The sequence below is a fragment of the Rattus norvegicus genome, chromosome X (assembly GCF_036323735.1).
Source record: "Rattus norvegicus strain BN/NHsdMcwi chromosome X, GRCr8, whole genome shotgun sequence".
Classification (NCBI taxonomy): domain Eukaryota; kingdom Metazoa; phylum Chordata; class Mammalia; order Rodentia; family Muridae; genus Rattus; species Rattus norvegicus.
Window position 1 is genome coordinate 151,420,000 of NC_086039.1, and position 26,100 is coordinate 151,446,099.

General features: G+C 37.3%; 1 pseudogene; it reads right to left on the reverse strand.

Moving 5' to 3' along the window:
- Window positions 1-4,084: 4,084 nt before the first annotated feature.
- Window positions 4,085-5,853, reverse strand: Vdac1-ps3 (voltage-dependent anion channel 1, pseudogene 3; annotated as a pseudogene).
- Window positions 5,854-26,100: the final 20,247 nt, after the last annotated feature.

The window sequence follows — 26,100 nt, forward strand, 5'->3', positions numbered from 1 at the left end:
TTTCTGTTGCTTGGGTTCCTGAGCTTGCCTCTTGCCATCAAGTTGTCTCTGATGTTACCTTGTTCTGCTCTTTCTGACAGTGGCTAGACCGTACTATAGGCCTGTGTTTCAGGAGTATTGTAGACCTGATTTCCTGTTCTCTTTCAGCCAGTTATGGGAACAGAGTGTTCTGCTTTCAGGCGTGTAGTCATTCCTGTCTACTGGTCTTCAGGTGTTCCTGTGGGCGTGTGTCCTGAGTCCACCAGGCAGGTCACTTGGAGCAGAAAAAGTTGGTTTTACCTCTGGTCTCAGGCCAGAAGTCACTCCTCAGAGCCTGGTTTCAGCTCTCTGTGAGGGCAGCAACCAGAAGGGCCTGCCCCGCCTTTGCTTGGGACCCTGTGCACAGGGGGCCCAGATGGTGCTAGGCATTTTCCTCCAAAGTCAGAAATGTGGGCAGAGAGTAGTCTCCTCTGGCTTTCCAGGCATGTCTGCCCCTCTGAAGGTCTAGCTCTCCCTCCCACGGAATTTGGGTGCAGGGGGCTGTTTGACCGGGTCCCTTCAGATCCGGGCGATGCCTGGACCGCAGGGTTGAGTGCCCCTATCTTCCTGTTCCCAGATGCCCAATTTCTCTCAAGCTCTTGAATATAATGCTTTTGTTTTTCTCTGTTTGATATTAGTACCTGTACTTCATCCAACTGATGGTATGCTTATTTCCATTGATATTTTCTTGGAAATTCTTTTGTGAGCTTTCCGTATTTTCTGCTACATTACTTGTCATGTTTACATACTTATTTCAAAAATTCAAGTCTAACTGCTATAACATTTGTTTAATCTTGGTGATATAGATTCACTTGCCATTCATAAAGGAGTTGTTTTGCTTTATTACTTTGACTTGTAAAAATTTACAATTGAATGGCAGGCATCTTTCACATATATATTTTTTTTATTCTCTACATAGTGTATATGACACTTACCACACTTTGAAGCATGTAAGAATTTTGAGAAGTTGTCCAGGAAGTAATGTTTAAGCTTCAGATCTTTACAGCCATGGAAACCTTACTCCTTTAAGGCTTGTCTGTTTTGTCTGTTATACTAGTGTAAGTACACACACACACACACAAACACAGTGTAAGTACACACACACACACACACACACACACACACACACACACACACACACCTAATGCTAGGATGACTAGAATATCAAGAGTAGTTAAAACTGCTTATTTTATGACACATGTTAAAATTTTATGAGGTGAGACTTACAGATATTGGGCTACAACATGAAGTGATATGACGTGCATAGTCCTTATAGTCTCACACTTGGTTGGAAGCCACTACGTTTTATACTAGTAGATGTACTAAGAAATGTGAGCTTTTAAATCTGCCATTAGTAATTTTTGTTAAAAAGTGAGCAACAAACTTGGTTTCTAATTTAAAAATACTTTGTTTTCATGAGATTCATTAGTTCCCTTCCACCATTTGTTTTTCAAGGATTTAATTCAGAGTGTCAAAATATGTCTGAAAGACATCTGGCCAAGCAATCTTGATGGCCCAGGACTGTCATGATTGCTGATTATAATATACTAGTAGGATGATAGTTGTCACAGATTGCTACAGGTAGATTGTCTTCTGCTGGGATGTCTTCAGTAAACAGAGATCCAGCTAATCAATGATAATTCAATTTGCTTATACATGCATGAAAAAGATTGCCAAAGCAAAACATGAGTGGTTGTTGAGAGCAAGCACAATTGCTCTGACTAGTGGTAGAAAAAATAAAAATAAATTGAATTTTACTCTAGTTCCATTTCTGGCATAATATGGAAAGTTTTCCTGTTCTGTCCATATGGTAAACACCTTAATTTTACAGAAAAAAAATTGTTCAGCACCTTCTATGTGAGGAGCATTCTCAAGGACGCTATAAGCAATTGAACTATGAAAATAATTATCAAAAATAAAAAGGAAATAAACATCTTATTCCAAAAATTATGGTACCCATCCATTACATCTTTATTTTTGATCCAGAGGAACCACAAAGTAGCATTTTCAAAAGTAACATTTATTCAGAATTATGGGATAGGAGACAGAAAAGTTAGTTAGAAAATATATTGTCACTACACTTACAAAGTTTAAGTTTCTATTCTGCATTCTGGCACTTGTGAAAGGATAGAAACAACTCTTATGCTTTCACCTGTCTCTTTATCTAATTCATCCCATCCTTGTAAGGAACTTGTATTTATAGATCATAAAAAGAAAATGAACATATTTTATGCCTGAGAAAACTTGTGCTGTTACTAGCCAAAAGCATTTTTATTGTCAAAAAATGATCTTTAAAGCATGCAAAGTGCTGTCCTCAAAGAAGTGCTCATATCCAAGGTTTAACTAAAAAAAAAGTAAGGGGAGCCTGGAGAGTAAAACTCCAGCTACTTGTGTTATGAGATTATTTCTCCCTACATTTTCTTTGTTCTGGTTTAAGAAATATGTTTTCATGCTTCTCTGTTTTTACCATTATCATTTCAGTATTTATTCTATGCCAAGTCACTATTAAATGTAATTGAAAATAAGTGTTCTTAGGATAAATTCAAATTATTCTGATTTTTAATATCAGAAAGTAGACAGAACTAAAGTATCAATAATTGCTGAGTCAATACACTTAAGAGGAAATGTTCTCTTACTTGTTTGTCTAATCATTCTTCTTCTAATTGATCCAAATTCTGACTTTAAGGACCACATGTGGCTTTAGCTTTTTGATTGCTTTGAGTCAAATCAGAACTCCAGTTTCAATGGTGGTGGCATAAGTAAAGGAAGGGAGAGCACTGGCATCATTATTAGACTTGTTCTTTATAACTCCGAACAAAAAACAGTAATTTTGACTGTAGATACCTGCAGCAGAAAATGTACTCACATTTTATTCTGTGTTCTATTTCTTTCTACTATGCATATAATCATTCATTGTATGAAAATATTTTTCTCCCCACAGTTTCAACTTTGAATGTCAATATGTCTCTAAAAGACTATTATTTAAAAGCACATTTTAATAGAATTTTGTAAATATTTTATCAGTCAAAACTGGCTTTCTATACAGTACATTATCATAGACACTGATCATTTTCCTGTAGTAATGCTGATTTCTAGTGGTTAATGACTTACATTCTTCACTCTACTTATGTATGGTTTATGTTGGCTTTACCAAGATTTTAGAACCAAAATATGTGTCTACAAAAGGCAGAGGAAGACTGTAAATTATTATCTCTTTTAAAAAATGTGTATCTAAGTTAAAAGATCATATAACTATATTTTCAAGAGAATAAAATAAATTTGTATTCATAAAAAATTGAAATATCCATAAACTATAAGTCGAAAGATTAAATATTGATGCCACATGTATATTTTTCTTTATTTCCACCACTATTTAGTTCTGTCTAGCTTAGGACCTTCCTGCAAAACAGACTGGCTTCAATTTTATGATGATCCTCCTGACATACATACGAAATGCTGGTGTCAAAGGTAGATGGCTCCATACCTTTTAAGATTAGGCCTCTTCCATTTTTATTATAATAACTATATTAAATCTTTTAAATCCTTCATTTTAAAATTATCTACACTCATCATGTATGTGACATTTTATATAAGACACAAAGATTCTTACAGTTGACATAGATTGTCATAGAAAGAAATTGAGCAAAGTGCCTGAATTTGAACCTCCATCAATCTTGTCTTTGTAGACAACTTACCTAAATTCTAATTTTACTAATTTACAGAAATCTTATAGCATTGCTTTCATAGTCAATGTAATTCTGTAACATTCTTAAAATACTATGTACGAACAAGTTGGGTTTTTTTTAACCTATATGTGCGGACTCTATTTTCTAAGCTAAGAGGCATATGTATAACACAATATTATGTATATAGTGTCTTTTTTTTGGTGTTTGAGACAGAGTCTCACTATGTACACCAGGCTGGCCTTGAACTCACAGAGATCTACCTGTTTCTACCTTGAGTGTTTGAATTGAAGGCAAGCACCACTGCTAAGTGCCTATCTTCTTTTAAAATACCAGATGAATTTACTTCTTTAAAACTAAGAATTTTGAGACAATGTATCAAATTCTTTTTTTTTTTGAGGTTTCAGTATTTTATTCAAGTTTTATTTTAAGTGATGTTAATTACAGCATTTGAAGGGGAGGAGCTAATTCCACACAAAATGGAAGACTCTATAATGTACCCACTAAACTGCTACAAATAGTGGTGAGGCCACGAGAGGAGTCAGTTGAGATACCTGGTGTTGTCAGGGTGTGACCACAATCACCCACCCAGCTCTGAGCCGGAGAACCTGGAAGCTATTTCATACTCTGGTGCAATTGCAAAAAAAAAGGAATTAAAAAAAATAGAAGAAAGGAAGAAAACACACCACAACACAAGGAAGAATTAAGTCCTGAATGACTGGCTTCATCATGCCCACCCTCTCCACCCTAAAATGGCACAAAAGAAATTGCTAACTACACCCTAAAGACTACTTTTGGTGTAAAACAGGTAACTGATGGGCTAGGATGGGAACAGGGCACGATGGGAACAGGGCGTGAACATCTGATAAAAAAAAAAAAAAAAAAAAAAAAAACGTCCCTTTCACGTAGGCGTGCACATGCTTCCGAGCAGACAGGATCGGGACACCGGGGTTCGATGTTCAGGAAGTCACAATTTCATGTGCGGACTGGATACAGATTTACAAAGAGTCCACACGTTCCCAGCTTCCACTTGCAGCCTGGCATCTCTAGAGGAGCTCCTCCCCAGCCCACGCCTACAGCTAAAAAGGACCCTTCATGGAATGGGGTTTCCGCTGTACCTCTGAAACGGTAAACACCTTAAAGCCGAGTCATCCTTAGCCTGGAGGTCTAACGTGGTATTGATCAACTCTCGCATCCCCAGCATATGACATTAAAAGGTACACTAAACTCTGAAGGTAGCTATGCTGCAAAATAGTTTAAAATTAACGATTGTACAATATTCATTTATGCTTGAAATTCCAGTCCTAAACCAAGCTTGTGGCCGCCCGCATTGACGTTCTTGCCATCCAGCAGGGCTGACAGCGTCAGTTTGATACCTGGTTTTAGGGTCTGAGTGTACCCTAAGCCAATTGAGTAAGCCAATTGGAGTTGTTCACTTTGGCCGAAAAGCAGGCATCAGGGTCGACCTGATACTTGGCTGCTATTCCAAAGCGAGTGTTACTGTTTCCTGCGGTCCAGGCGAGATTGACAGCAGTCTCCAACTTCTTGTTCACCTTCTGGTAAATGGAGCCACCAAACTCTGTCCCATCATTCACATTAGTATGAAGCTGGAATTCGTCCATCTTGTAGCCAACTGCAAAGTTGCTCTGGGTCACTCGGGACTTCGAGGTCTCAAAATTCATCTGGTAGCCACCCAGCCAACCCTCATAGCCAAGCACCAGAGCGCCCCGGATTGAGGGCCCAGCGATGTCAAAGTCCACATCACAGCCCAGGTTGATATGCTCCCTCTTGTACCCTGTCTTGATTTTAGCATTTTTTCCCCCAGTGTTAGGCGAGAAAGATGAATCAAAGGTCAGCTTCAGTCCACGAGCAAGCTGCTCTTCCACAGTGATCTCAGTGCCCAGGGTGATGTCTGTGTTCCACTTCTCAGTAAACGTCAGCCATACTCGGTCCATCTGTACTTGGCTTCCAGACTGCCGTTCACTTTGGTGGTCTCCGTGTTGGCAGAACCTGAGCTAGTAAATTCCAATCCATTCTCGGACTTCGTTTTCAAATCAAGTTTTATTAAGCCAAAGCCGTAGCCCTTGGTGAAGACATCCCTGGCGGACTTGCCAAGATCAGCATATGTGGGAGGCACAGCCATGTTCTCGGAGGCGGTCAGCTACGGCGGGGGTTGCGGCGAGGAGGCTGGGAGCGCAGGGCATCAAATTCTTCTTCTGTAATGCAAGTGAGAATAAAAGAAAAGTCAATCTGTTGACAAGATTCCAACTCATATTTGATATATGAGATAAATATTTGAAATAAAAAGAAACTTGCATAGGCATCTTAAATTTCTTTTCTTCTATTGTCAAAAGAAAATGACTAATTGAAACAGGAAAGTAAATGTTGCAAGGATAGAGAGGCTGAGTAGAGTAGATGATTCTACTTAATTTCCTGTATATTACCCTTGGTCAATGACGCCAAGGTGAGGTGTCATGACAGGAGGACGAATAGTATTTAACAAGCCTTGATTTGTAACTGATGCCAGTTACTAAGATGAGGGAACTCATGGGTTTCAAAAAACAAAATGCATGCAAACAAAGCAAGCAAATAATTAAAATCCAACTATGATTGTGCTCAATATTTATCATGCACATGCAGTTACAAAGTGTACTATATTCATGTGAACCAGTTGAAGCAAAAAATCGTTAACATTTTGGTATACAAAACTATCAACAACACCCTGTTTTGAAAAGATATACTTGAAATAAGAAGGAGAAATGGGACCTAGGAGATGGCTTAATAGATGAGGTACATTTTTTACAAATTTAGTGACCAGAATTTGCATCCTTAGAAACTGCATAACAGCTGAGCAAGCCTGATTCCCACCTATAATTCCACCCCTTGGGAGACAGAGAAAAGAGATCCCTCAGGGCAAGTAGGGTAACTAGGTTAGACAAAATAAATGAATTCTGATGTCAACCTTGGGTCTTTTCATGCATGTGCTTATCGCTTTGCACATGTGTGTGTGCACACATGAATCTGTATTAAATATTTACCTGGCCACATGCTGACATACAAATATGTGTGCACTTATACCACTTATATGCACGCATGCAAAATAGAATGTAAAACAGTTTAAATTGTGATCAGAGAAGGTGTATGTGTGAAGATAGAAGGCAAGAGATGTTCTTCTATCACATGAACATGTGTTTTTGAAACACAACTAACTGATGCAGTTTTTACAAATAAGACCATATTCTTAAAGATATCCTTCAATCAAGAAGCAGTTTTGATTTCTACACCCTCTAAACTGATTCTGAGCTAGCGCTTTATGATTTCAACCCACAAAGTAAAATAATTTCACTTTGCCTTATGAGCCTAGGGCATAAAAGTCAACCAGATATGGTTTGATATTTTACATAGCATTTTGTCTCTCAATACTCATTCTCAGGTGCTAGAATATAGTAGGCTTAAACAAATGGAAAGTCATTATGTAGATACTATAGTGTATGGAGAAGACGTTCTGAATGCTATTTCTAAAAGTTCAGATGCTCTTAGATGATTTTAACCAATCCTTCAATTACACTTTGTCTTTTAAAAAACTATGCCTTATAATATGAATAAATATAACAAATGTTACTGCTTTATTTGGGAATAATTACAAAAATTTTATAAAGAGTAACAATAAAATCCTGTATATCTTGAGAGAAAAACATCATATATAATTATAATAGAATTAAAATATTTGAAGGTTAATAGCAATAGAATGTGTATCTCTCAATAATTGTGAAATATTTCTAAAACCTGTCTTACAGAGTAGTTTATAAATATGAGTATACTTGATAGAACATGACAAGAAATATAACACAATCACTCAACTCATTAGCCCTGAAATAAATCAGCAGTAAGTTTAATAAACACAAGAAAAATAAATTATAATTAAAGATAAAATACACTATAAAAATGATAAGGAAGAAATAACATAAAGATAGTTCTATGAAATATGAGTCTCATACACTTACATATACACATAGTATATAAATGCACACACTTACAAAATATATATAAGCATACATACAATATATGCTATGTAAATATACATACAATTTTAATATATATAAAATACATGATATATAAATGCAAATACATATACAATATATGTGTGATTTTTTGAGTCTTCATGTGTAATCGGCAAATCCAGCCAATGTAAACAAAATGAAAGAAAAATGTTCAGTAAACAAAATGAAAATCAAAATAACAATTCCTCTAATTATGTCAGTTCAGTCATATAATACACACTAATCTTATTTCTTAAGGTAACTGAAGCTTAATTAGATCAATACATTTAATTTTGCTTGTAATATGAAATTTTCTGGGGATAAAAAGGAAAAAGGTTGCAAAGGGCACCCAGATTTTACATATTGACTATGCATTTATGCACTACATATATTCATTAAATGTTTCACTGATGAGCTATTGTATATTGGGCATGGCATGAAGCAGACCTAGACTAGTTTTTATTGATAACACAACTTGAGAAGTGAATGAACAAAATGTTAGGATGTATAAATTATGTAATTGTTTAGACTAACACATGTTTACTTATAACCTAGAGATAATGTCACTTTATTAAGTAGCAAATGTTAAATAAAGCAACTTACACATAGTAATTCCAAATTTATACACATTTTAAAATATAACAATCACACCTGCTTTTCTGACTGTGCTTCAGGAGGAAAGAAGAGAGCAGATTTATTCACTCATGGAGTTCACAGCCTAGAACAGGATGTAAAATTTTGGATAGCAAATGTTTCTTAGTTTAATACCAGACATATGAGACAACTTAATTCTCTTTCAAATTTGGTGACCCACATTTAGAACATACCAAAGCTTCACCTAAAGTGTCAGAGTTTCTCTAGCAATCTCTCTAAAAGACTCATATGCACCAAATGTATCTGCGTTTTCACCTCTCATGTTTTCTGTATTAATTTAATACTCCCTTACCAACCTATGTGATCCTTCAAGCTGAAAGTGTTTGGGATATTATGGAAAAACCTGAAAGAATTCTAAACCTTTTATAACATTGAAGGTATTGAATTCACTTTAATTTATACTGCTTCCATTCCTTCCTTATCAAAGTCAACACATTCTGTAAGGTATAGCTTATATGAAAGCACCTTGAATATCTCCTCCAGTTGTTCTATATGCTGCCTCTTATTACCAAATTAATTGTGGTTCTTGCACCAGTATGCTTAATTCCACATATATGTCTTTATTTAAACATGGTTTAAGGTGACACTCAGGTTTTATAAGGATTAGATTAAGAAGACGCTTCCTAAGAAGAATGTATGGTCTGTACCCAATTTTTAATAGAGTTATTTGATTCTCTGGAGTCTAACTTCTTGAGTTATTTGCATATATTGGACATTAGCCATCTATTAGATGTAGGATTTTTAAAGATCTTTTTCCAATCTGTTGGTTGCCATTTTTGTCCTATTGACAGTGTACTTTGCCTTACAGAAGCTTTACACTTTTATGAGGTCCCATTTGCCAATTCTTGATCTTAGAGCATAAACCATTGGTGATCTGTTCAGGAAAATTTCCCCAGTGCCCATGTGTTCCAGGCATTTCCCCACTTTTTCTTCTATTAGTTTCAGTGTATCTGGTTTGATGTGAAGGCTCTTAATCCACTTGGACTTAAGCTTTGTAAAAGGCAGTAAGAATGGATGAATTTGCATTCTTGTAAACAAAGCATTCTCAACTGAGAAATATCAAGTGTCTCTGAAGCACCTAAAGAAATGTTCAATATTCTTAGTCCTCAGGGACATGCAAATCAAAACAACTTTGCGATTTTTTCCACCTCACACCAGTCAGAATGGCTAAGATCAAAAACGTAGGTGACAGCAGATGCTGGCAAGGATGTGGAGAAATAAGAATACTCCTCCATTGGTGGTGGAATTCCAAGCTGATACAAGCACTCTGGAAATCAGTCTGGAGGTTCCTCAGAAAATTGGACATAGTACTACCTGAGGACCCAGCTATACCACTCTTGGGCATATACCCAAAAGATGCTCCAACATACAACAAAGACACATGCTCCACTATGTTAATAGCAGACTTATTTATAGTAGACAGAAACTGGAAATAACCCAGATGTTCTTCAACAGAGGAATGGATACAGAAAATGTGGTACGTTTACACAATGGACTACTACTGAGCTATTAAAAACAATGACTTCATGAAATTCATTGGCAAATGGACTAAACTAGAAAATATCCTCAGTGAGGTAACTCAATTACAGAAAAACACACAAGTTATGCACTCACTGATAAGTAGATATTATTCCAAAAGCTCGAATTACCCAAGACACAATTCACAGACCACGTGAAGCTCAAGCAGATGGGCAACAAAAGTATGAATGCTTCAGACTTTCTTAGAAGTGTGGGCAAAATACTCTCAGGAGGAGATATGGAGAAAAAGTGTGGAACAGAGACTGAAGGAAAGACCATCCAGAGACTGCCACACGTAGGGATCCATCCCACATGCAGTCACCAAACCCAGTCACTATTGGAAATGCCAAGAAATGCATACTGACAGGAGCCTAATATAGCTGTCTCCTGAAATGCTCTGCCAGAGCATGACAAATACAGAAGCAGATGATCGCAGCCAACCATTGGAATGAGAACAGGGTCCCAAATGTAGCATTTAGAGAAAGAACTGAAGTAACTAAAGGGTTTTGCAACCTCATAAGAAGAACAACAGTATCAACCAACCAGATACCCCAGAACTCCCAGCTATAGTATTCTTGAGCATATACTCAAAAGGATGCTTCATTTTACCACAGTTAAATGGTTAAATAACTAACAACTAAACTGTTAACAGTTAAATACCACTTGTTAAATGCTAGGTGTCCACTATTGATGACTACATAATAGCCAGATATTGGAAACAACCCAGATGTATGTCAATGGGCAAGTAGATAAGGAGAACATGGTACATTCTCTCCCTCCCTCTCTCCCTCTCTCCCTCTCTCCCTCTCTCCCTCTCTCTCTCTCTCCCTCTCACTCCCTCTCACTCTCTCCCTCTCACTCTCCCTCTCTCCCTCACCAATCCTGGAAGTATTTGTTTTTTATCCCCTTAACATAATATTTCTTTTTCTATTAAAAAAGAAATATTCTATTCTATTCTATTGTTTTTCGATTATATATCGCTCTAAGTATTTGTTCAGTGACAACGAATTCAGAAATCTCTCAGGTGTGCTCTGTAATCTCAGAGCTACTCCTATAACAAATTAAAGGTGAGTACTACATAAAATATTTATATCAATATGTTTTAAACTAATTTCTTACTTCATTTTCTTAATTCTCCACCCCCTTGTTTTTTAAACCTCACTTACATATTTTGTTAAATATATTCCTGTAAAATAAGGCTATAAATTAATAAATTAACTTGCCTACTTACTACCTGTTATATTTTATTTTGTTTGCAAAATTATAAAATAAAACAGTAATTGCTGTTCCTGTTTCGAGAGAATGGCAAAATTTCTCTGCAGTGAGAGCCGGTTCTATGTTGATGGTAGTGAAATTAGTAACATTGCTTTCCAGAAGGAAAGACAAAGTCACTAAGGAGTGTGTTACATAACTGTTTTTATTAAGGATGTTTTTTATATATGTTAACAGTCTATTATATTCAAAAGACATCATTTTCTTTTTTATTTTATTTTTATTGGATATTTTTTATTTACCTTCAAATGTTATCCCCTTTCCCCAACCCAAATACCCACCCCTTCCTACCTCCCCGCCCTGACATTACCCTGGGGGTCCAGCCTTGGCAGAACCAAGGGCTTCTCCTCCCTTTGGTGTCCAGTTTGTTGGATTCCAAACTGGTACATTCATTCCGGAAATCAGTCTGGAGGTTCCTCAGAAAATTGGACACAGTACTTACCTGAAGACATCATTTTCAAAAGGTACATTATTCTACCTTCTCAATATGAAATATAAAATACATGAAATACAGTCTCCTCAAACTTATCTGAGAAAATATGGATTTAATATTGGAAGCAAATGTGAAACATCTCCAAAATTTTCAGCTTTAATAGAAAACAAGAGTTTGAGTTATGAAGAATGTAAATACCTCATCTCATCTCATGTATCAGGCAAAGAGACATCAATTTCATGTTCTTGAGTGTTTCAGTCTTTCACCATCATTTCTAGTATCTTCAGTATATGCAATTATATAGACTATAGACAACTCTCATATATTCTTGCTATTTATGCTATGAAGTTTATCCTTTATTCTGATATGAATAGTGACAAGTTAATTGCAGGATTTGAAGAACAGTGAGTGATAATCCAGCTACAAAGAGAAGGATGAGCAATATAATTCCTGAGTGAATTCTGAACACACAAAGATGAAGACCCATACAGAATACAAAAGAGTACAAAAAATACACAGTAGCAGACGGTACTCTTGTAATTATATTGCAACTTGTTAGGAAGATGAGCATAGTTCCCTAGAGATCCTGCCACTTGATGCAAATAAAAGTCAGAGCAGTAAGCACTCTCTGGCTGTCCACAGTGGAGTTCTGTTTTTCAATCTTTACTGTTTTTCATTGTGTTTATTAAACCCCAGGAACCAAATATAAACACATAAAATGCTTTCAGATAGCCTCTTCACTATTTCGAATTGGTATGTTTCAATGACTTCTCTCTATCTGAATCTACTGACAACTAATTCAAAGAATGAGGCCAGATGCACTAACAAATCCAGATAGCCAATAAAAATTCTTGGCATTGGCTTTAGGATGCCTTTATTGTGGGCAGAGCAGATGGTGGCTTCTATGTTGAAAATGTTCCTTAACTCTTTAAGAACACCAGCAGAATCATTTATGAGAAAGAACCTCAGATATTTATGAAGGCTGTCATCCATCCTGCTGCTGCTGCTGCTGCTGCTGCTGCTGCTGCTGCTGCTGCTGCTGCTGCTGCTGCTGCTGCTGCTGCTGTTGAACAATACATATTTAAGGATGTGCAAAGATCTGCTCATTTTACTTTTAAAACCTAATGCATTGCCAAATGATTGAAATTACCCACATTCATGTTACGACCATGAAATCAATAAACCTAAAGTGAAATGGTTTTATGTGATAAATACATTGCTAAAAGATATATGAATAGTATTAAAAGAAAGTACATTTTTAAACTATGAGAAAATCACTTTTTATTTCTTGCCAAGGGCAAGTAAATCTAAGAATAAAGGCCAAACCAATCACAATCATATTTATTCATCATGTAATGAACGAGGCTTCCTACAAATTAAAACTGTAAATATATCTCTGAGAAAAATGGAAACAGGTTAAAAAGCTGTTATTGTTCTATATGACAACCTCATAATTTTTATCTTATCTACCTTCTCTCAAAGGAAAGAAACATTGAAGGACTAACAGATGAGATTTTTAATGATGATAAAGCAAGAATAATAGCCTAGGAGGCATGACATACCATACTCAAAGGTAGGGCAAAATTTCTTCCAAACAAAATAAACTCTGACACAGAGCTAAGAATAATTTGGTTACTGTGCTCTTGAGTTCTTAGTACAATTTGAAGAGGGGATATAATTTTTGTTGTTGAAATATCTACCTTGATAGTTGTGATAGTGCTTATCATTAAAATCACTTGGTTGGGACCGTTGGTCACCATTCATTCTGGAAACAGATGGTTAAAGTGTAGTATTGATGTGTGAGCTTTTGTTGATACTACACTGGTAATACTCAGTTAAATATAGATTTTAGTCATCAGTAATACACAAAATCTTAACTTTTTGAGCTTATGGATGTATACATTAACTTTATTAAGTCTTTCTGTAATATATACATAGATTAAATCAGGACATTCTTTTTCAAAAATCTGTACATATAGTACATAGCTATTTAAATAACAAGATTAGCTCTGCTAATTTTTTTCTATTACTCATATTGGATTCTTATATTCCATGGAGAATAACTTTTATTTTGATTTAAACAAGAAAATAGTCTGTTTTCTTCTAGTTTTAAAAAAATAATTTCAGAGATGTGTTGCTCTGATCACTAAACATTACACCAAAACAACTGAAGAGTTCTTAGTGCTGTGTAATATTGTAATATTGGACACAAGCAACTCCTCTTTCTGGGTTCCAATTTTTTACCACTGTATCAAGAGCTCTATGTTCATATTCAATGTAAAATGTAAGCTATTTTTCTAATGCGGTATCAAAAATATAAATGAAAAAACTTCCCGATGGTTTAAGAGAGCTCACCCTTCTTAACTCCTGACGTACACTACAGAATGGATTATTTCTCATTTAATTCTAGCAACAAACTCATGGGCTGTGTAATTTCACTCATTTTACAGATAATAAAATTAAGACAAAGAAATTTTAAGTCATTTATATAATCTAAGCAAAAGCATAGAAAATGGTAGCTCTGAAGCACTGAAACATGTCTAATTTATTGCCATACAAATATAAGCCCCCAAATTCATGACACAGAGACGGAGTTGAAGTAAGTATGGTCCACATTTGCAAGTAACTTCATGCTGGCTTTATAGGCATTATGAAATAAGATATGGCATAGTCAAATAATTCTCAACGAAGAAGAGAAGAGACTGGTAAAACAGTAAATCAAGGAAATAGATAAATATCCTATGTATGCAGGAATCATATAGCAAACTATAAGTGTCAAAGATCATCTGGAAGTCAAGTTAAAGTGATAAGGACAACCAAAGGCCCCTAAAAGATACCTCTGGGCACTGTCTTCTAAATAACAGTACTTGACTACATTGGAACCTAAGATTTTAGGCAGGTAGCATGTCTTCACATTTTTCTAAATTCTGATGCTTGAAAACTTCTGAATTACAAGATGTAAACTATTCACCATCTTCTGTTTAGATGACTGCATGGCATTTAGAGGTACATCAAATCTTTAGTGTTGAAATAAATTACCATAAAGTTATTAAGATATGTACAAGCAAAAAAAAAAAAAAAAACCTAGGTCCCATTGGATAGCTGTTACAACTCTAAAAACTATGATTTATAATCAAGTGGCAAAAAAATCATATGTGCAGGAACAAGTACACTTCACAAAACATGAATATGATACTATCATATGGACCTTTGTATTCCACATACAAAAGCTGGCCTAAGGTTGGGTTCTTCGCATTTTTCTTCTTTTCAGACATTTTAATTTAAATTTCACAATATTTCATAACATAATTTAAGCATCCCTTGACACAACTATAACATTTAGGATTACACACATACAGTCACAGTCACAGGCTGTGTGTGTGTGTGTGTGTGTGTGTGTGTGTGTGTGTGTGTGTGTGTGAGTGTTGTATCTACTTACTTTCTCAGTTATTCTAAGCTAAGTTCTAACACTTTGTTTCAACACAATTAAAACATTAAGCCTGGAAAGTGCCATCAGGTGACAACATTCAGTTAAAAGTTTTCTGGCCAGGGATTTCAAAGGTCTCTGTATAAAACTGTCATAAATTCACTCTCCAAAGTAGCATTTGTCATTTGTCCCAGTTAGTAGGGCTAAATTATAAATTATTTAATTTGATGGACATATATTATAGTTGCATTTCAATTTAAAGTTTTAATCACATTATGACTTGAGGCAAGTAGCTTAAGTTCAAGAAGACACCTTTTACTGGTGAATGTAGGTTATTAATCACAATTATCCAATGAATGTGTTACATTGATTCAATATGGTATGCATCAAAAGCCAACATTCAATGCTGTGAGTTCTCATAGCCAATTGTAGTGCATGCTTTATCTTGTTTTATCATGGCAAAACCATCTAATTAGCTGTTAAAAGTTGACTACAACACTTGTATTCTTCCTTGTTCTCTTCTTCAGTTCCTGACCCCAGTTTCTGCCTTAACTTACCCCTATTGATTGACTGTGTTTTGGAAGCCAAATAGCCCCTCAAAAAAGAAACTAAAATGGAATTATGAAAGATAGTACTAGAAATACTAATTTATTTAGTCAATTATTTACAATGCAATTATTCAAAACCCCTATAACATATTAGTTGGTATAGTAAGTGGTACAGATGAGGTATGTGTTTAAAACCTTGTCTTTAGGATACGCCAAAGCTTATTATGGGAAACAAATAAGAAAGTAGTGTTGGGACATATAAATCCCTAACATGTAATGCTTGGCATATTTGTTATCCAATGCACTAATTTCATAAATTACAATGATGAAAGCTAACTTTTAACTTGGTACATTCTATGTGTAAGACAGTGTTCTAGCACTTTTATATTTGATGTCTCAGTTGATTCTTGCTGGGAGCCTGTCTGGCCCGGAATCAGCTGAGGTGAGACACAGTATTAGATCCAGTTTTAACAACTGATGATCTATTTACATTATAATTCTCTGTGTTTGATAAGATCTGAAAAACTTAACTCTTATATACTTACTTTATGATTATCTGTGCAAGATATGTGCTGGATAATCTAACATTTACTACTTTATAAACTTACCATATAATTATCTGGCAATTAATATACACTGTATAGCAACAGGGAATTAGGTAAAGGATTTATTGCTGGTACTCTCTTCTGGCTAGGGAGCCAGAAGCCTCTTGCTAGCTAGGCTGGTTAACTCTTTGTGAACAAAAGACTAAGGAAAGGAGAAGAGTTAAAATCCATTACACAGACAAATATACACAGACACATGTACATTCATACATGCACATTCTGTCTGGGCCCAATCACCAATTTTATCTATTCCACAAGTATTCATGCACCCAATCAACACATAGACAAACAGACATACATTTGAAAGATGAATGGATGGAGAGATGAGGGAGAGCCCCTCAAGCCAAAACATCTTTATTTCTTTTCTCTGGCCTTTTTATAGACAAAAGTTCTTAGAAAATTACCTCATAGATAAAACGTTGCAGAAAATGGGAGTTACAAAATGATGTTGATATTAAGTTTGAAGCAATATTTCATTGTATAAGCTCATTATAAGTTCAAAGTAACAGTACTAACATGGCCTTGTATTATAGTACAAACCTGTGGCTTCGGGCTTGGATCTGAATGCCTTTCCTTGAACACAAATTTGTACCAAGCCAATATCTCTTTTTAGTGTAATTATGAAAGCTTATTGTATTCCTTATTATTCAGAGCTTACTTACTATTAAGAAGAGTGGACACCCGCGGATCCCGGCCCGCCACCCGCGGATCCCGGCCCGCAGCAGCTCTCTGCTCCCAGACCCGGTGAGAGAGAGACCCAACCGCCTGGTCAGGTGGGCACTCCTGAGGCTGCAGAGCAGAAGAGACCACCAACACTGCTCACCCCTGCCCACATCCCTGGCCCAAGAGGAAACTGTATAAGGCCTCTGGGCTCCCATGGGGGAGGGCCCAGGAGCGGCAGGACCCCTGCCAGAGACACCGCCGGAACCTGAAAGAAACAGACCTGATAAACAGTTCTCTGCACCCAAATCCCGTGGGAGGGAGAGCTAAACCTTCAGAGAGGCAGACAAGCCTGGGAAACCAGAAGAGACTGCTCCCTGCACACACATCTCGGACACCAGAGGAAAAAGCCAAAGACCATCTGGAACCCTGGTGAACTGAAGCTCCCGGAAGGGGCGGCACAGGTCTTCCTGGTTGCTGCCGCTGCAGAGAGCCCCTGGGCAGCACCCCACGAGCAAACCTGAGCCTCGGGACCACAGGTAAGACCAAATTTTCTGCTGCAAGAAAGCTGCCTGGTGAACTCAAGACACAGGCCCACAGGAACAGCTGAAGACCTGTAGAGAGGAAAAACTACACACCCGAAAGCAGAACACTCTGTCCCCATAACTGACTGAAAGAGAGGAAAACAGGTCTACAGCACTCCTGACACACAGGCTTATAGGACAGTCTAGACACTGTCAGAAATAGCAGAACAAAGTAACACTAGAGATAATCTGATGGCGAGAGGCAAGCGCAGGAACCCAAGCAACAGAAACCAAGACTACATGCCATCATCGGAGCCCAATTCTCCCACCAAAACAAACATGGAATATCCAAACACACCAGAAAAGCAAGATCTAGTTTCAAAATCATATTTGATCATGATGCTGGAGGACTTCAAGAAAGACATGAACACACTTAGGGAAGCACAGGAAAACATTAATAAACAAGTAAAAGCCTACAGAGAGGAATCGCAAAAATCCCTGAAAGAATTCCAGGAAAACACAATCAAACAGTTGAAGGAATTAAAAATGGAAATAGAAGCAATCAAGAAAGAACACATGGAAACAACCCTGGATATAGAAAACCAAAAGAAGAGGCAAGGAGCTGTAGATACAAGCTTCACCAACAGAATACAAGAGATGGAAGAGAGAATCTCAGGAGCAGAAGATTCCATAGAAATCATTGACTCAACTGTCAAAGATAATGTAAAGCGGAAAAAGCTACTGGTCCAAAACATACAGGAAATCCAGGACTCAATGAGAAGATCAAACCTAAGGATAATAGGTATAGAAGAGAGTGAAGACTCCCAGCTCAAAGGACCAGTAAATATCTTCAACAAAATCATAGAAGAAAACTTCCCTAACCTAAAAAAAGAGATACCCATAGACATACAAGAAGCCTATAGAACTCCAAATAGATTGGACCAGAAAAGAAACACCTCCCGTCACATAATTGTCAAAACACCAAACGCACAAAATAAAGAAAGAATATTAAAAGCAGTAAGGGAAAAAGGTCAAGTAACATATAAAGGGAGACCTATCAGAATCACACCAGACTTCTCGCCAGAAACTATGAAGGCCAGAAGATCCTGGACTGATGTTATACAGACCCTAAGAGAACACAAATGCCAGCCCAGGTTACTGTATCCAGCAAAACTCTCAATTAACATTGATGGAGAAACCAAGATATTCCATGACAAAACCAAATTTACACAATATCTTTCTACAAATCCAGCACTACAAAGGATAATAAATGGTAAAGCCCAACATAAGGAGGCAAGCTATACCCTAGAAGAAGGAAGAAACTAATCGTCTTGGCAACAAAACAAAGAGAATGAAAGCACACAAACATAACCTCACATCCAAATATGAATATAACGGGAAGCAATAATCACTATTCCTTAATATCTCTCAATATCAATGGCCTCAACTCCCCAATAAAAAGACATAGATTAACAAACTGGATACGCAACGAGGACCCTGCTTTCTGCTGCCTACAGGAAACACACCTCAGAGACAAAGACAGACACTACCTCAGAGTGAAAGGCTGGAAAACAACTTTCCAAGCAAATGGTCAGAAGAAGCAAGCTGGAGTAGCCATTCTAATATCAAATAAAATCAATTTCCAACTAAAAGTCATCAAAAAAGATAAGGAAGGACACTTCATATTCATCAAAGGAAAAATCAACCAAGATGAACTCTCAATCCTAAATATCTATGCCCCAAATACAAGGGCACCTACATACGTAAAAGAAACCTTACTAAAGCTCAAAACACACATTGCACCTCACACAATAATAGTGGGAGATTTCAACACCCCACTCTCATCAATGGACAGATCATGGAAACAGAAATTAAACAGTGATGTAGACAGACTAAGAGAAGTCATGAGCCAAATGGACTTAACGGATATTTATAGAACATTCGATCCTAAAGCAAAAGGATATACCTTCTTCTCAGCTCCTCATGGTACTTTCTCCAAAATTGACCATATAATTGGTCAAAAAACGGGCCTCAACAGGTACAGAAAGATAGAAATAATCCCATGCGTGCTATCGGACCACCACGGCCTAAAAGTGGTCTTCAATAACAATAAGGGAAGAATGCCCACATATATGTGGAAATTGAACAATGCTCTACTCAATGATAACCTGGTCAAGGAAGAAATAAAGAAAGAAATTAAAAACTTTTTAGAATCTAATGAAAATGAAGATACAACATACTCAAACTTATGGGACACAATGAAAGCTGTGCTAAGAGGAAAACTCATAGCGCTGAGTGCCTGCAGAAAGAAACAGGAAAGAGCATATGTCAGCAGCTTGACAGCACACCTAAAAGCTCTAGAACAAAAAGAAGCAAATACACCCAGGAGGAGTAGAAGGCAGGAAATAATCAAACTCAGAGCTGAAATCAACCAAGTAGAAACAAAAAGGGCCATAGAAAGAATCAACAGAACCAAAAGTTGGTTCTTTGAGAAAATCAACAAGATAGATAAACCCTTAGCCAGACTAACGAGAGGACACAGTGAGTGTGTCCAAATTAACAAAATCAGAAATGAAAAGGGAGACATAACTACAGATTCGGAGGAAATTCAAAAAATCATCAGATCTTACTATAAAAACCTATATTCAACAAAACTCGAAAATCTTCAGGAAATGGACAATTTCCTAGACAGATACCAGGTATCGAAGTTAAATCAGGAACAGATAAACCAGTTAAACAACCCCATAACTCCTAAGGAAATAGAAGCAGTCATTAAAGGTCTCCCAACCAAAAAGAGCCCAGGTCCAGACGGGTTTAGTGCAGAATTCTATCAAACCTTCATAGAAGACCTCATACCAATATTATCCAAACTATTACACAAAATTGAAACAGATGGAGCCCTACCGAATTCCTTCTATGAAGCCACAATTACTCTTATACCTAAACCACACAAAGACACAACAAAGAAAGAGAACTTCAGACCAATTTCCCTTATGAATATCGACGCAAAAATGCTCAATAAAATTCTGGCAAACCGAATTCAAGAGCACATCAAAACAATCATCCACCATGATCAAGTAGGCTTCATCCCAGGCATGCAGGGATGGTTTAATATACGGAAAACCATCAACGTGATCCATTATATAAACAAACTGAAAGAACAGAACCACATGATCATTTCATTAGATGCTGAGAAAGCATTTGACAAAATTCAACACCCATTCATGATAAAAGTCCTGGAAAGAATAGGAATTCAAGGCCCATACCTAAACATAGTAAAAGCCATATACAGCAAACCAGTTGCTAACATTAAACTAAATGGAGAGAAACTTGAAGCAATCCCACTAAAATCAGGGACTAGACGAGGCTGCCCACTCTCTCCCTACTTATTCAATATAGTTCTTGAAGTTCTAGCCAGAGCAATCAGACAACAAAAGGAGATCAAAGGGATACAGATTGGAAAAGAAGAGGTCAAAATATCACTATTTGCAGATGACATGATAGTATATTTAAGTGATCCTAAAAGTTCCACCAGAGAACAACTAAAGCTGATAAACAACTTCAGCAAAGTGGCTGGGTATAAAATTAACTCAAATAAATCAGTTGCCTTCCTCTATACAAAAGAGAAACAAGCCGAGAAAGAAATTAGGGAAACGACACCCTTCATAATAGACCCAAATAATATAAAGTACCTCGGTGTGACTTTAACCAAGCAAGTAAAAGATCTGTACAATAAGAACTTCAAGACACTGAGGAAAGAAATTGAAGAAGACCTCAGAAGATGGAAAGATCTCCCATGCTCATGGATTGGCAGGATTAATATAGTAAAAATGGCCATTTTACCAAAAGCAATCTACAGATTCAATGCAATCCCCATCAAAATACCAATCCAATTCTTCAAAGAGTTAGACAGAACAATTTGCAAATTCATCTGGAATAACAAAAAACCCAGGATAGCTAAAGCTATCCTCAACAATAAAAGGACTTCAGGGGGAATCACTATCCCTGAACTCAAGCAGTATTACAGAGCAATAGTGATAAAAACTGCATGGTATTGGTACAGAGACAGACAGATAGACCAATGAAATAGAATTGAAGACCCAGAAATGAACCCACATACCTATGGTCACTTGATTTTTGACAAAGGAGCCAAAACCATCCAATGGAAAAAAGATAGCATTTTCAGCAAATGGTGCTGGTTCAACTGGAGGGCAACATGTAGAAGAATGCAGATCGATCCATGCTTATCACCCTGTACAAAGCTTAAGTCCAAGTGGATCAAGGACCTCCACATCAAACCAGACACACTCAAACTAATAGAAGAAAAACTAGGGAAGCATCTGGAACACATGGGCACTGGAAAAAATTTCCTGAACAAAACACCAATGGCTTATGCTCTAAGATCAAGAATCGACAAATGGGATCTCATAAAACTGCAAAGCTTCTGTAAGGCAAAGGACACTGTGGTTAGGACAAAACGGCAACCAACAGATTGGGAAAAGATCTTTACCAATCCTACAACAGATAGAGGCCTTATATCCAAAATATACAAAGAACTCAAGAAGTTAGACCGCAGGGAAACAAATAACCCTATTAAAAAATGGGGTTCAGAGCTAAACAAAGAATTCACAGCTGAGGAATGCTGAATGGCTGAGAAACACCTAAAGAAATGTTCAACATCTTTAGTCATACGGGAAATGCAAATCAAAACAACCCTGAGATTTCACCTCACACCAGTGCGATTGGCTAAGATCAAAAACTCAGGTGACAGCAGATGCTGGTGAGGATGTGGAGAAAGAGGAACACTCCTCCATTGTTGGTGGGATTGCAGACTTGTAAAACCATTCTGGAAATCAGTCTGGAGGTTCCTCAGAAAATTGGACATTGAACTGCCTGAGGATCCAGCTATACCTCTCTTGGGCATATACCCAAAAGATGCCTCAACATATAAAAGAGACACGTGCTCCACTATGTTCATCGCAGCCTTATTTATAATAGCCAGAAACTGGAAAGAACCCAGATGCCCTTCAACAGAGGAATGGATACAGAAAATGTGGTACATCTACACAATGGAATATTACTCAGCTATCAAAAACAACGAGTTTATGAAATTCGTAGGCAAATGGTTGGAACTGGAAAATATCATCCTGAGTGAGCTAACCCAATCACAGAAAGACATACATGGTATGCACTCATTGATAAGTGGCTATTAGCCCAAATGCTTGAATTACCCTAGATCCCTAGAACAAACGAAACTCAAGACGGATGATCAAAATGTGAATGCTTCACTCCTTCTTTAAATGAGGAAAAAGAATACCCTTGGCAGGGAAGGGAGAGGCAAAGATTAAAACAGAGACTGAAGGAACACCCATTCAGAGCCTGCCCCACATGTGGCCCATACATATACAGCCACCCAATTAGACAAGATGGATGAAGCAAAGAAGTGCAGACCGACAGGAGCCGGATGTAGATCGCTCCTGAGAGACACAGCCAGAATACAGCAAATACAGAGGCGAATGCCAGCAGCAAACCACTGAACTGAGAATAGGACCCCCGTTGAAGGAATCAGAGAAAGAACTGGAAGAGCTTGAAGGGGCTCGAGACCCCAAAAGTACAACAATGCCAAGCAACCAGAGCTTCCAGGGACTAAGCCACTACCTAAAGACTATACATGGACTGACCCTGGACTCTGACCCCATAGGTAGCAATGAATATCCTAGTAAGAGCACCAGTGGAAGGGGAAGCCCTGGGTCCTGCTAAGACTGAACCCCCAGTGAACTATTCTACGGGGGGAGGGCGGCAATGGGGGGAGGGTTGGGAAGGGAACACCCATAAGGAAGGGGAGGGGGGAGGGGGATGCTTGCCCGGAAACCGGGAAAGGAAATAACACTTGAAATGTATATAAGAAATACTCAAGTTAATAAAAAAAAAAAGAAAAAAAATAAAAAAAAAAAGAAGAGTGGACACATTCTATTCTTGATTCTTACTTTATTGCATCTTTTTAGCAAAACAAAAAAAAAATTTTTTAAAACCTTCTTCCTAAGATTATTTTAACTGAATCAGAAATTCCATAAAATCATTAATTCATCTAAACACCATTGATTCATGAAAGTTCATTTTTATGTCAATCTGTAAGAATTCAGCTCAGCAGGATGGGCTAATGTTCAGGGATTATTATATTAATCTAATAATGACAGGAAAAGCATTAGAAGCTTGTAAGAAGCAATCCTGAGATGAAGTCTCCTTTGGCCCTTGCCTCACGGAGCTCACCTAGCATAGACCTGCTAGCCTTAGCCTTTCCCAGACTGTTCCTGACATTTTAACACTTTTATGTTTGAAATCTCATTTGATTCTCAAATTTTATAAGAAATTCAAACAACACTTTAGGAATATCAAACTGAAGCCACAATGATGCTACATGGTTTATCTAAGTTTATCAACTCAGTCAATAATAGACTTGGATTGATGGTTTATATTACTATCATCATAATACTCCCTCAAGTCTCCATAATTCTATTATTTTTCTATCTGTGCATCATAGGGAATATAACCTCTTAATTTTTCACATGCTATCTAATAATTTTACTATTTGCTTCATAACATTTCTGAAAGGTATAATGACTTTTGGCCCATGTTTGTCTATGTCTCCACACTAGTCCAAAAACTTGATGTTCCTGTAGTTCCCACTGAAAGACAAATCTTAGAATACTGTTTACCATACTACACACACATACACACACACTGACACACACACACATACACACACACACACACACACAATATTAATTCAGTTCACACACATATGTGTATGTATATTTATATGCATAGGTATATGTATACTAATTCAGTTCCTAAATTAATGAATCAGTGATTTGTAGAATCTCAAAACTCTCTGCTAATCTTGCCCAAACAGCACAAAACTCAGTGTTCTGGTGAGTACTTCAATCATTCTTGTGATTCCATGGAGATGAAAATGCAAATTGCCACTCACTCACTTATAGAGGTTTTGTTTAAAAAATATGTCTATGGCCTTCCAACAAGGAAGATTATCAGCTTGTCTGTCCACCTGAAGAACCCACAGTCTAAAGGCCTCCCAGGAGATATGCTACAGCCAGGGCCCAGGTATCCCAAGAGATGTGCAGTAACCCAGGGACACAGGAGTCACGCTCCAGATAGAAAAACCGAGGCCAGTTAATACCAGAGATAGCTGGATGGTGAGAGGCAAGTGCAAGAGCATAGGTAACAGAAGTCAATATATTTTGGAACCATCAGAACCCAGTTCTCCCACAACAGCAAGCCCTGGATACACTAAAATAGCTGAAAACCAGGATCCTGACCTAACATACTATCTCATGAAGATAATAGAGTCCTTTAAGGAGGATATAAATAACTCAGTGAAAGAAATACAAGAAAATACAGATACAGGTAGAAGCCACTAGAAGGAAACAAATCTCTTAAAGAAATATAGGAAAACACAATCAAATGGGTGAAGGAATTGAATAAAGCAGCCCAAAAGCTAATATTAAAACTTAAAGAAAGCAAAGATTCCCAGCTCAAGAGAAAAAAAAAAAAAAAACCTTCAACAAAATCATAGAAGAAAACTTCCCTGACCTAAAGAAACTGTAAGGGAAACAGCCCAAGTAACATATAAAGGTATACCTACAGAATTACCCTAGACTTCTCAACAGAGATCTGAAAAGCAAGAAGAGCCTGGACAGAGTTCATGCAGAACGTAAGAGAACACAAATACCAGCCCAGGGTACTATATCCAGCATAACTCTCAATCAACATAGATGGAGAAACAAAGATATTCCATGACAAAACCAAATTCAAACAATATCTAACAAACAAGCCCTACAGAGTATTCTAGAAGGAAAACTCCAACAAATGGAGAGTACCTTCACCAAGGAAAAAATGTGAAATTAATCATCTCAAAGCAAAACGAAAAGGAGAGAATCCCAAATACATAATGCCACTTACAACAACAAACATAGCAAGAACTAACAATAATCTGTCTTAAATATCTCTCAATATTAACTGACCCAATTCCCCTATAAAAAGACATAAGCTAAGAAACTGGAAAAGTAAACAGGATCCAGGATTTTTGCTGCATAAGAAACACAAACTGATAATTGGTTATTAGCCCAAAAGCTCAAATTACCCAAGATATAATCCACAGACCATATGAACCTCAAGAAGGATGACCAAAGTGCAGATGCTTCAGTCCTTCTTAACGGGGGGAACAAAATTATACATAGGAGAGAATATGGAGGCAAAGTTTGGAGCAGAGACTGAAGTAATGGCCATTCAGTGCCTGCCCCATGTGGGTATACAGCATACACACACACACACACACACACACACACACGCACACACACACACACACACACACACACACACACACACACCAAAACTAGATAAGATTGATGAAGTTAAGAAGTGCGTGTTGACAGGAGCTGTGTGTTGTTGTCTCCTGAGAGGCTCAGCCAGAGCATGTCAAATACAGAGGCGAATGTTAGCAGCAAACCATTGAACTGAGAACAAGATCCCCACTGGAGAAATTAGAGAAAGGATTAAAAGAGCTGAAGGGGCTTGCAACCCCCTAAGAACAACAATTCCAACCAACCAGAGCTCTCAGGGACTAAGCCACTACCCAAAGACCACACATGGACTTACATGTGTAGCAGAGGATGGCCTTGTTGGGTACCAAAAGAAGGA